Raw genomic sequence first — 9359 nt, 5'->3', positions numbered from 1 at the left:
ATTATAGTTCCCTGCAAGTATTCAAACAGGAAGTGGAATGACTGGCGCATGTTAAATAAATCTTATTTTTTCTAAAAACCTATATGTACACTTCTTTTCTCTCTTTATGTTTTTCGTGTTTGTTTTATGTCTCCTGATGATGTCATGGCTGAGTGTAGGTTATAGAGTCAATCTCTCATATCTGAGTCCTATCCTCATGGCCGAGGATTCGTTTATCATCAGTGACATGAATCTCGGAAAATAATCCGGGATTTCGTTTGCGCGCTCCAAAACATGCATCTGAGCCTCCGTCTCTAACGTTATGTTGCTTCCTAGTAGTTATAGGATTTGTATAAGATTAGAAGATTTACTGTTTACACTATATTGCCTAAAGTATTGGGACACCCCTCCACATCATTGAATTCAGGGGTTGGACTCGGCCCCTTAGTTCCAGTGAAAGGAACTCTTAATGCTTCAGCTTCATACCAAGACATTTTGGACAATTTCATGCTCTTTGTGGGAACAGTTTGGGGATGACCCCTTCCTGTTCCAACATGACTGCACACCAGTGACCAAAGCAAGGTCCATAAAGACATGGATGAGTGAGTTTGGTGTGGAGGAACTTGACTGTCCTGCACAGAGTCCTGACCTCAACCCCATAGAACACCTTTGGGATGAATTAGAGTGGAGACTGAGAGACAGACCTTCTCGTCCAACATCAGTGCCTGACCTCACAAATGTTCTTCTAGAGGAATGGTCAAAAATTCCCATAAACACACTCCTAAACCTTGTGGAAAACCTTCCCAGAAGAGTTGAAGCTGTTATAGCTGCAAAGGGCGGGACAACTCCATATTACATTCATGTGCATGTAAAGGCAGACGTCCCAGATTTGGTCTGTCTCTCAGTCTCCACTCTAATTCAGAACTAAGGAGTTCTATGGGGTTGAGGTAATTTCTCTGTGTAAGAGATGCAAGTCCATGTTTAAGAGAGATTTCTTGTTTAAGTAAAAAAAAAGTAGTAAAGAATTATTTTTGAATGGTACCAGTACATCTGGTTGTACAGTAGTGCTTTAAAGTGCAAATTCAAATTTTATTTATCACATACAAAATCATACAGAGTACCACGTGTAGTGAAATGCTTTTTACGACTATCCTTGTTTCAATAGACAGATAAGGTTAAAGAAAAAATAGAAATATAAAAATTTACAAGTGTAACATGTGGGCACCCCCGCCCCCCTGTGGGGCATGAATCCAGACCTCCGTGGTGGTGTGTGCGCCTGCACGCCATGGAGACACACCCATTTGCAGGATTCAGACAAGCGCTGCTTTATTAAAATAAACACAAGACATGGGGAAGATGAACCTAATAACTAAGACATGGTAACAGAAACCTGACCTGAACATAGAACAATGACCAACAAAGACAGGTACAAAATGATCTTTTAGATGTAGATGTAGATGATGATATTTATAGGGCACAACATTAGGACTAATGGGGAACAGATAACATGGCGGGAACGAGAACAATAGGAAAGGCGTGACACAAAATACACACAATAAAGCAGGCTTCACCTGCAGAATCACCTGCCAGCACCCTCTCCAGGCCGGGCAGAGAACTGTCCAGCTGTTCCTGACAAGAAGTAGTGGAACTATAAAATATGTTAAAATATGATAATATTAAAAACATCAATATTTTTTTGAAAATTTAAAAAAAAAAAAAAGATAAATTAACGAAAAAACAATGATATAGGATATTGGATGTGCATATACAAATACAAATATATATATATATATATAGAACAATATATAATATATAAGAAAATACAGTATATACATGAGATAAATATAAAAGACATAAATATGAATATCCAATTTAACAGTAAGTGTAAATGGTAAAGTGACGGTGCAAAACAAAGTGTGGCCTGTGCAGAGTAGTGCAGTTATGTGTGTGCAACAATCTGCTGAGGTACAATGTCATGTGTAAAGAAGTCCTGAGAAAAAGTCCAGGTTCTAGGTGTTCTGGTTGAGGGCCCGAATGGCCTGCGGGAAGAAGCTCCTCCTCATTCACTCTGTGTTCACCTTCAAGGAACGGAAACGTTTCCCTGACCTCAACAGAGAGAAGAGTCCATTGTTGGGATGGCTGAGGTCCTTCAAAATCTTCCTGGCCTTTGTCCAGCACCGCTTGCTGTATATAGTGTCCAGGTCAGGAAGCTCGGTGCGGATGGTACGCTCAGCTGATCGCACCACCCTCTGGAGAGCTTGCCTGTCCTGCTTAGTGCTGTTTCCAAACCAGGAGGTGATACTTCCCGTCAGGATGCTCTCAATGGTGTAGAATGTCTTTAGCACCTTTGAGGGCAGTTTGAAGTCCTTAAGACGTCTAAGATGGTGAAGACGCTGCCGGGCCTTCTTCACCAGGGTGTCTATATTTCTTCATAAATATGAACCAGATCACCATCAGATTATCAAGTCTTATGAGTAGATATAGCAATTAAAACCCATTCAAGCAAATATTATACTATATATTTATTTATTCAGGAAAATGTGCTAATTGTACATGATATGAACCTCTAGGATTAGCAGTTAATATGAAGGCCAAATTAGAGTCCATCTGTTTTCAATCAATCGGACGACAATCATGTGTCCGTGATTGTCCTGATTTAGTTAAAGAACAGGGATCTATCAAAGTCTGATCTTCATGATGAACACTCGTTTGTGGAAGTGCATCATGGCAAAAACAACAGTTTCTGAGGACCTCAGAAAAAGAGTTGTTGCTCATCAGCCTGGAAAAGGTCACGAAACCATCTCCAAAGAGTTTGGACTCCACAAATCCACAGTCAGACAGATTGTGTAGAAATGGAGGTCTGATGGTGTTTTGGGTCATATTTATGCAGAATTATAAAAAAATCTTCACAACCTTTAAAGCACCACTGTATATATAGATCTAAATCGTTTTCAGAGGAAAGGTGAGGTATTTATTTCTTGTAGATTTGCAATGTAAAATCCTAATATTAATCTCTGTATAAACACTTTATTTGTTTGTTTGGTGATGATTTCACATAAATAAAGCAGCATTTACAACTTTCATATACTCATGGTATGACCTATGAACATTAAACTACAAGTACATTGAAAGACAATGGGACAGACCTGACCTCCCCCAATCCTCCCCACACCAGCCACTGATCAGCAGTAGCCCCCCTCCTACACTTCCAAACCTGGATCACGCACACATCTCCACAACTCAGCGCCAATAGTCTCCCAGAATTATCACGCATGATTGGTTCGCCGTCTGACCCCACAGAACTTGATCAGGTGACCGATTACCTGGAGTCAATGTTTCGGAACACCCTAGACACTGTAGAGACCCTAGACTGTCTAGACCCTAGACACAGCTCCACTTAAATGGAAAAAAATTAAAGAGAAGAAACTAGCACCCTGATACAACGACCACACACGAGCTTTAAAACAATCTGCTAGGAAACTAGAGCGTAAATGGCGTCATCTAAATTAGCAGTATTTCAGTTAGCGTGGAAGGAAAGCCTTCTGAGATACAAAAATTCTCTTAGTGCTGCTAGATCAGCGTATCTCTCTGCCCTAATCGAAGATAACAAAAACAATCCTAAATTTTTATTTAGTACTGTAGCAAAACTAACTAGGAGTAAAACCACTGTAGAAAAGCGCACACCATCTACATTTAGCAGCAACTGACAATATCAGGCAAAACCAAATTATTTGATAGATAATCCTTTAGATAATATAGCTATTTCTGATCAGAGCTTAGAATGCTTCACTCCACTTCAAGAGCCTGATCTAATTTCACTAATTTCTTCTTCAAAATCTTCTACCTGCATCCTAGATTCTTTACCCACATCTTTCCTTAAACAGATATTACCAGTAGCTACTGAACTCCTTCTAAAAATCATTAATTCTTCCCTAAGCACTGGCTATGTGCCTAAATCTTTTAAGCTAGCAGTTATCAAACCCTTGATTAAAAAACCGGACCTCGACCCCTGTCAGCTGTCTAACTATAGACCGATATCAAACCTGCCCTTTATCTCCAAGATCCTAGAAAAGGCTGTAGCACAGCAGTTATGTTCAGACCTGCATAGAAATAACATTTATGAAATGTATCAGTCAGGATTTAGGCCTCATCATAGCACAGAGACAGCACTGGTTAAAGTGGTCAATGACCTGTTACTGGCTTCTGATCAGGGTTGTGTCTCCTTACTGGTGCTACTGGATCTTAGTGCAGCTTTTGACACCATTGACCACACTGTTCTACTTGATACACTAGAACATGTTGTTGGTTCCACATTCTAAATTGCACTACTGTTCATTCAAACTCACACTTTTGTACACAAGAAGAATAAATATTGGCCTGATATTGCCAAACATCTCCTCTTCCAGGGAACATTGCTTTATTTGCAGTGAGCCATTTTACCCATATCTTCTTTCCTTGGAAGTTGATTTAATAGGTCAGTTATATTTTCCTTGTTTTCTAGTCTCCTATCTTGGTTCTGTTTCATTGTTTATAATCTTTGGACAAGGATAAAATACTGCGTCTTCATACACTTATACTGAAAACAAAATAAAAAAAGACCCCACAATGATCTGTGTGATCCATGTCATAAATATGTAAGAAATATGATTCCTGTAACGTCTTCAGTTGTGCCTCCCCTTCTTGACCACCAAAGGGAACCCTGACCAGAATAATGACACTTCTGGGTTACTCAGTTCATTTCCTGTGTCTTAGCCATATAAACCATGCTCATGCTAAGCTAGGTGTGAAGTATCATGAGTTGTCCTGCATTACCAAGCCTTGCTTCATTGTTTGTGTTTGCTTTCCTTGTTTACAACTTAGTTTTGTGCTTTTGGATTTCTGTATTGGACTTGTCTGCCACTTCTGTTGCTGTTTTCTGGTTATTTGAACCTTGCCTGTTTCTGGCTCCTGCCTCTGCCTCACATATTGGATTGTTTGCTATTGTTCACCATTAAACTGCACATGGATTCTTCTACTCCTGTCTCAGCTATGCATTTCAGAATACTGAGGAGTTCGTTCATCTACTTTTCTTAACAGATCCGTGAGGTTTTTGAATACCCTTCAGGATGTATGGTTTCAGAACAGCTACTACTATTACATCAAGGCACTAGCATAGCAGCTGATTATGCCGACCAATTCCATACCTTTGCTGCACAGAGTGGGTGGAATAATAATGTCAGAGACGCATGCTCCGCATGTTGCTGACAACTGGAACACAGCTGCATTAACTGCCCAAACAAAGCTCCTACTGTGAATTCTACTCTTTGCCCTTACAGCTTTTGTTTACCTGCTCAAGGTATTGTTTGTTTGTTTGCCTTGCTCCTTGAATTTGCCCAGTTTTAGCCCTGGTCAGCTCCGCAATAAACCTCACTGATCACGAACTTTTTCAGGAACTGGACATTCCTATTGTGCTATGTACCATGAAAGTCAAGATCACGGCCATTGATAATCAACCCATTAAGGACGGCTATGTTACACTTTAGACCATCCCACTGGAGCTCCAAATCAGACTACTACATACATCGACCTCCTACCCAACGTTTAAAGCCAACCTAAAGCACTGAATGGCCTCATGCCATAGTACCTGCTATGCCTACTTCGATCGAAAGGTGCAGGCTATTTGGTAGTACCATAAGTAAACGCTACATCAGGGGGCAGAGCTTTTTCTTACAAAGTATTTTTTTCAATTCAATTCAATTTATTTGTATAGCGCTTTTAACAAAGAACATTGTATCAAAGCAGCTTTACATGAGAAACGACATAAGAAAACAACCAACAACAAACATATAAACAGACAAACAGACAGACAGTCCTAGATGTTATCCCAAGTGAGCAAGCCTGAGGTGACTGAGGCGACTGTGGCAAGGAAAAACTCCCTTAGATGGTAAGAGGAAGAAACCTTGAGAGGAACCAGACTCAAAAGGGAACCCATCCTCATTTGGGTGACAGCGGAATGTGAGATTATATTGTGCGTTTATGTGTAGTCATGTAAATTAATAATGAGGTTGTTGTCATCCACAGTGTTGTTTTGAATCCCCAATCCTCACAAAGCAGAACCCGGCTGGAGCTGGTCCATCTCCGGATGCCACTGGAGCCGGCACAGTCTCTGTATGCCTCGGGATGGGTAGAAGAAGGGAAACAATGGAACAGCATTAGCGTAGCTGCTGTTCATAATATTAGCAGCGGGTATTAGCAGACCCTCAATCCGATGCATGTGAACCGTTACTACCTCCAGATCTGTTCGTCTGCCCCATCCTCTGGGCCGTCGACGAGGAAATCCGTGCCGCCTCTGCGAATGAACCCTGGGGAGCCCAGTAGGCAAAATCTACGTTCCCGCGCCCCTCCGTCTTAACCTCCTGGACTCTGTACACTCGTCTCTAGGCTCCGGCCATCCGGGCAGACAACGCACCCTCTCACTCCTCCAGAACAGGTATTGGTGGCCAAAAATGAATAAGGATGTATCCAGTTTGTGAAAGGTTGTTCCGTTTGTGCCGTGATTTCCACACCCCGCTGCTTCCCGTGGAAGGGAAACTCATGCCACTCCCTATTCCCCACCGACCATGGTCCCATCTGGGAGTGGACTTCATCACCGACCTGCCCGCGTCGGAAGGCTTCACCACCATCCTCGTCGTGGTAGACCGATTTTCTAAAGCTTGTAAACTCATACCCCTCAAGGGCCTACCCACTGCCCTGGAAACAGCTAAAGCCCTCTTCCACCAAGTGTTCAGACACTTCGGCATTCCCGAAGATATTGTGTCAGATAGAGGGCCCCAGTTTATCTCCAGGGTATGGAGAGGTTTCTTAGGACAACTGGGTACATCTGTAAGCTTATCCTCTGGTTACCACCCACAATCTAACGGCCAAACGGAACGGAAAATCCAGGAAATTGGGCGCTACCTCCGAGCTTACTGCCATGAACGCCAGCATGACTGGAGCCAATACCTGCCCTGGGCCGAGTATGCACAAAATTCACTCTGCCAAGAAACCACCGGACTCACCCCTTTTCAGTGCATACTCGGCTATCAGCCGCCTCTGTTCCCGTGGTCTGGCGAACCTGCTGAAATACCTTCGGTCGACCACTGGTTCCGAGAGAGTGAGAGGGTTTGGGAATCGGTGCATGTCCACCTGCACCGCGCTATTCGCCGGCAGAAGCACCAAGCAGATGCGCGGCGCAAAGAAGCACCGTGCTACCATCCAGGTGACCGAGTATGGCTTCTGCCTCAAACTGCCCTGTAGAAAGCTCAGCCCCCGCTATATTGGTCCTTTCAACATCCGTAGGCACTCTCCAGAAATCTGATGCTTTGTTAGTTTAGCTACTGGACTGAATAAGAATCTGGGATTGTTCTGGTTTATATCAGTTTGCTCAGATGCTCAGCCCTAGCAGCTTTTAGAGTCTGTCTATAGCTGGACAAATTGTCTCTAAATGCAATTCTGAAAACTTCTAATTTGGTTTTCTCCACTTTGGCTCGAGGTCACGGGTTGCTCTCTTGAGGGTGTGAGTATGACTATTATACCATGGTGCAGGTGTTTTATCTCTGACCTTTTTTAGTTGGATGGGGGCAACAGTGTCTAGTGTGCTGGTGAAGATAGTGCCTATGCTGTTAGTTACTTCATCTAAATCATCTGCATTTAGGGGTCTAGTAAGAAGTTGAGACAGATCTGGCAGATTGTTTATGAATCTGTCTTTAGTGGTCAGAGTTATAGTTCTACCAAGTTTATAACGTGGAGAGACGTGTCTAATATGTTCTACAGGTAGAGTGTACACTAAGAGGTGATGGTCTGTGATGTCATCACTTTGAGGTAGAACAGTTATATCAGAAGCATCAGTCCCATGTGATATAACTAAGTCTAGTGTATGATTAAAACGAAGAGTCGGTCTATTAATGTTTTGTTTAACCCCAAAGGAATTTAGTAAATCTATAAATGCGAGTCCTAACGCATCGTTAGCATCGTCTACATGAATGTTAAAGTCTCCTACAATTAACACTTTGTCAGAACTGATCAAAAGATCTGAGAGTAAATGTGAAAACTCATTAAGAAAAACACCGTAGGGCCCCGGGGGGCTGTACACGGTGGCCAGAGCAAGATATAGTAGGGATTTTTTATGTATGTCAGCGAGTGCAACATTAAGGATAAGCATGTTTTTGCGACACCACCACCATGACCCGTTTGATGGGGCTCATGCTTATATGAATATCCTGATGGAGTAGACTCATTCAGACCAACGTATTCATTTGGTCTAAGCCAAGTTTCGGTAAGACAAAGTGCATCAAAACTATAATCTGAGATCATTTCATTAACAATAATTGTTTTTGGTGCAAGAGATCTAATGTTGAGAAGCCTAAACTTAAGAAATTGTTTTTCAGGGCCTGCTTCATCTGTAGGTCACGGATCTGCTTCTCCATGGCCTCCAGCTCCACTTCCACCGAGTGCAGCTCGAAGGAATCCTCACCTGCACTCAAAGGCAAACCCACAACCAACATAGTGCTAAAGAGCAGTAGTACAACAGAGATCATTGGTGTGAAAAACATAAACAAACTTGTGGTAGCCGGGCTAACAGGTTAGCGTGCTAATGGGCTAACTGGCTATAAGTGGGTGATCTGCAAATAAAACTAGTCATATAAAAAGCGTTTGGAATGAGAATATTATGTGATACTATCAGCTAATGAAGATATAAAAAGTTATAAAATGGGACTGGATTTAGGATAAAAATCTAAAAAACAGAAAAACACCTCTGCATGTCTCCACAAACAGGTTCTCTTGTAGTACCACAGTACCACAGTTATGGAACAGCCTTCCAATTAGTGTTTGGGATTCAGACATGTATAGTTTTTCATGGGTAAAGGAACAGATCTGGAAGGTTTATGGGCATAGAGTGTTGGGTTTACTGAGTTCTCAGTGTGACCCCTTCTTCTTTGCAGACCTGAACAGCCTGTGACCCAGGAGACTGCTGTGGATAGAACCACTCTGAGACAATCGCGCTGTCTTTGAACTGCCATTGCATCGGTCTTCATCAGTGAACATTTGAAGATACCATTTTTGCCCAGTCTCTTTGCAGTGATGGACACATGATCACTGACCTTATTTCAGGAACGTGAGGTCTGCGCTGCCTTAGATCTTCAGCTGGGTTTTGTTTAATGACTTCCAGGATTATTATTAGGTGTTTGAAGCGCTTACTGCGAGTTCTTACCTGTGTTGGCATTTTTCATTCGAAGTTTATATCGTCTGTTTCTTTTTTCTCTTTCACCTAAATTTCTTACTCTGTCAGGTTTCGTTTGCTAAATCTTTACTTGCATATCGCAGTTAATTGTTCTTTTGTTTTTCTATCGGGTGAAGGTAAC

General features: G+C 42.1%; 1 protein-coding gene across 1 annotated transcript in view; it reads left to right on the top strand.

The window, feature by feature from the left end:
* stub1 (STIP1 homology and U-Box containing protein 1) overlaps positions 1-82 on the top strand; it is a 7115-nt gene extending 7033 nt beyond the window's left edge. The window contains exon 8 of the mRNA XM_058387940.1: positions 1-82. This exon is cut by the window's left edge and continues 1049 nt beyond it. The gene's annotated coding sequence lies outside the window, so the exon portion shown is untranslated.
* Positions 83-9359: the final 9277 nt, after the last annotated feature.

This window comes from Hemibagrus wyckioides, linkage group LG01 (genome assembly GCF_019097595.1).
Source record: "Hemibagrus wyckioides isolate EC202008001 linkage group LG01, SWU_Hwy_1.0, whole genome shotgun sequence".
NCBI classification, from domain to species: Eukaryota; Metazoa; Chordata; class Actinopteri; order Siluriformes; family Bagridae; genus Hemibagrus; species Hemibagrus wyckioides.
This window is presented reverse-complemented; position numbering and strand designations above follow the sequence as displayed.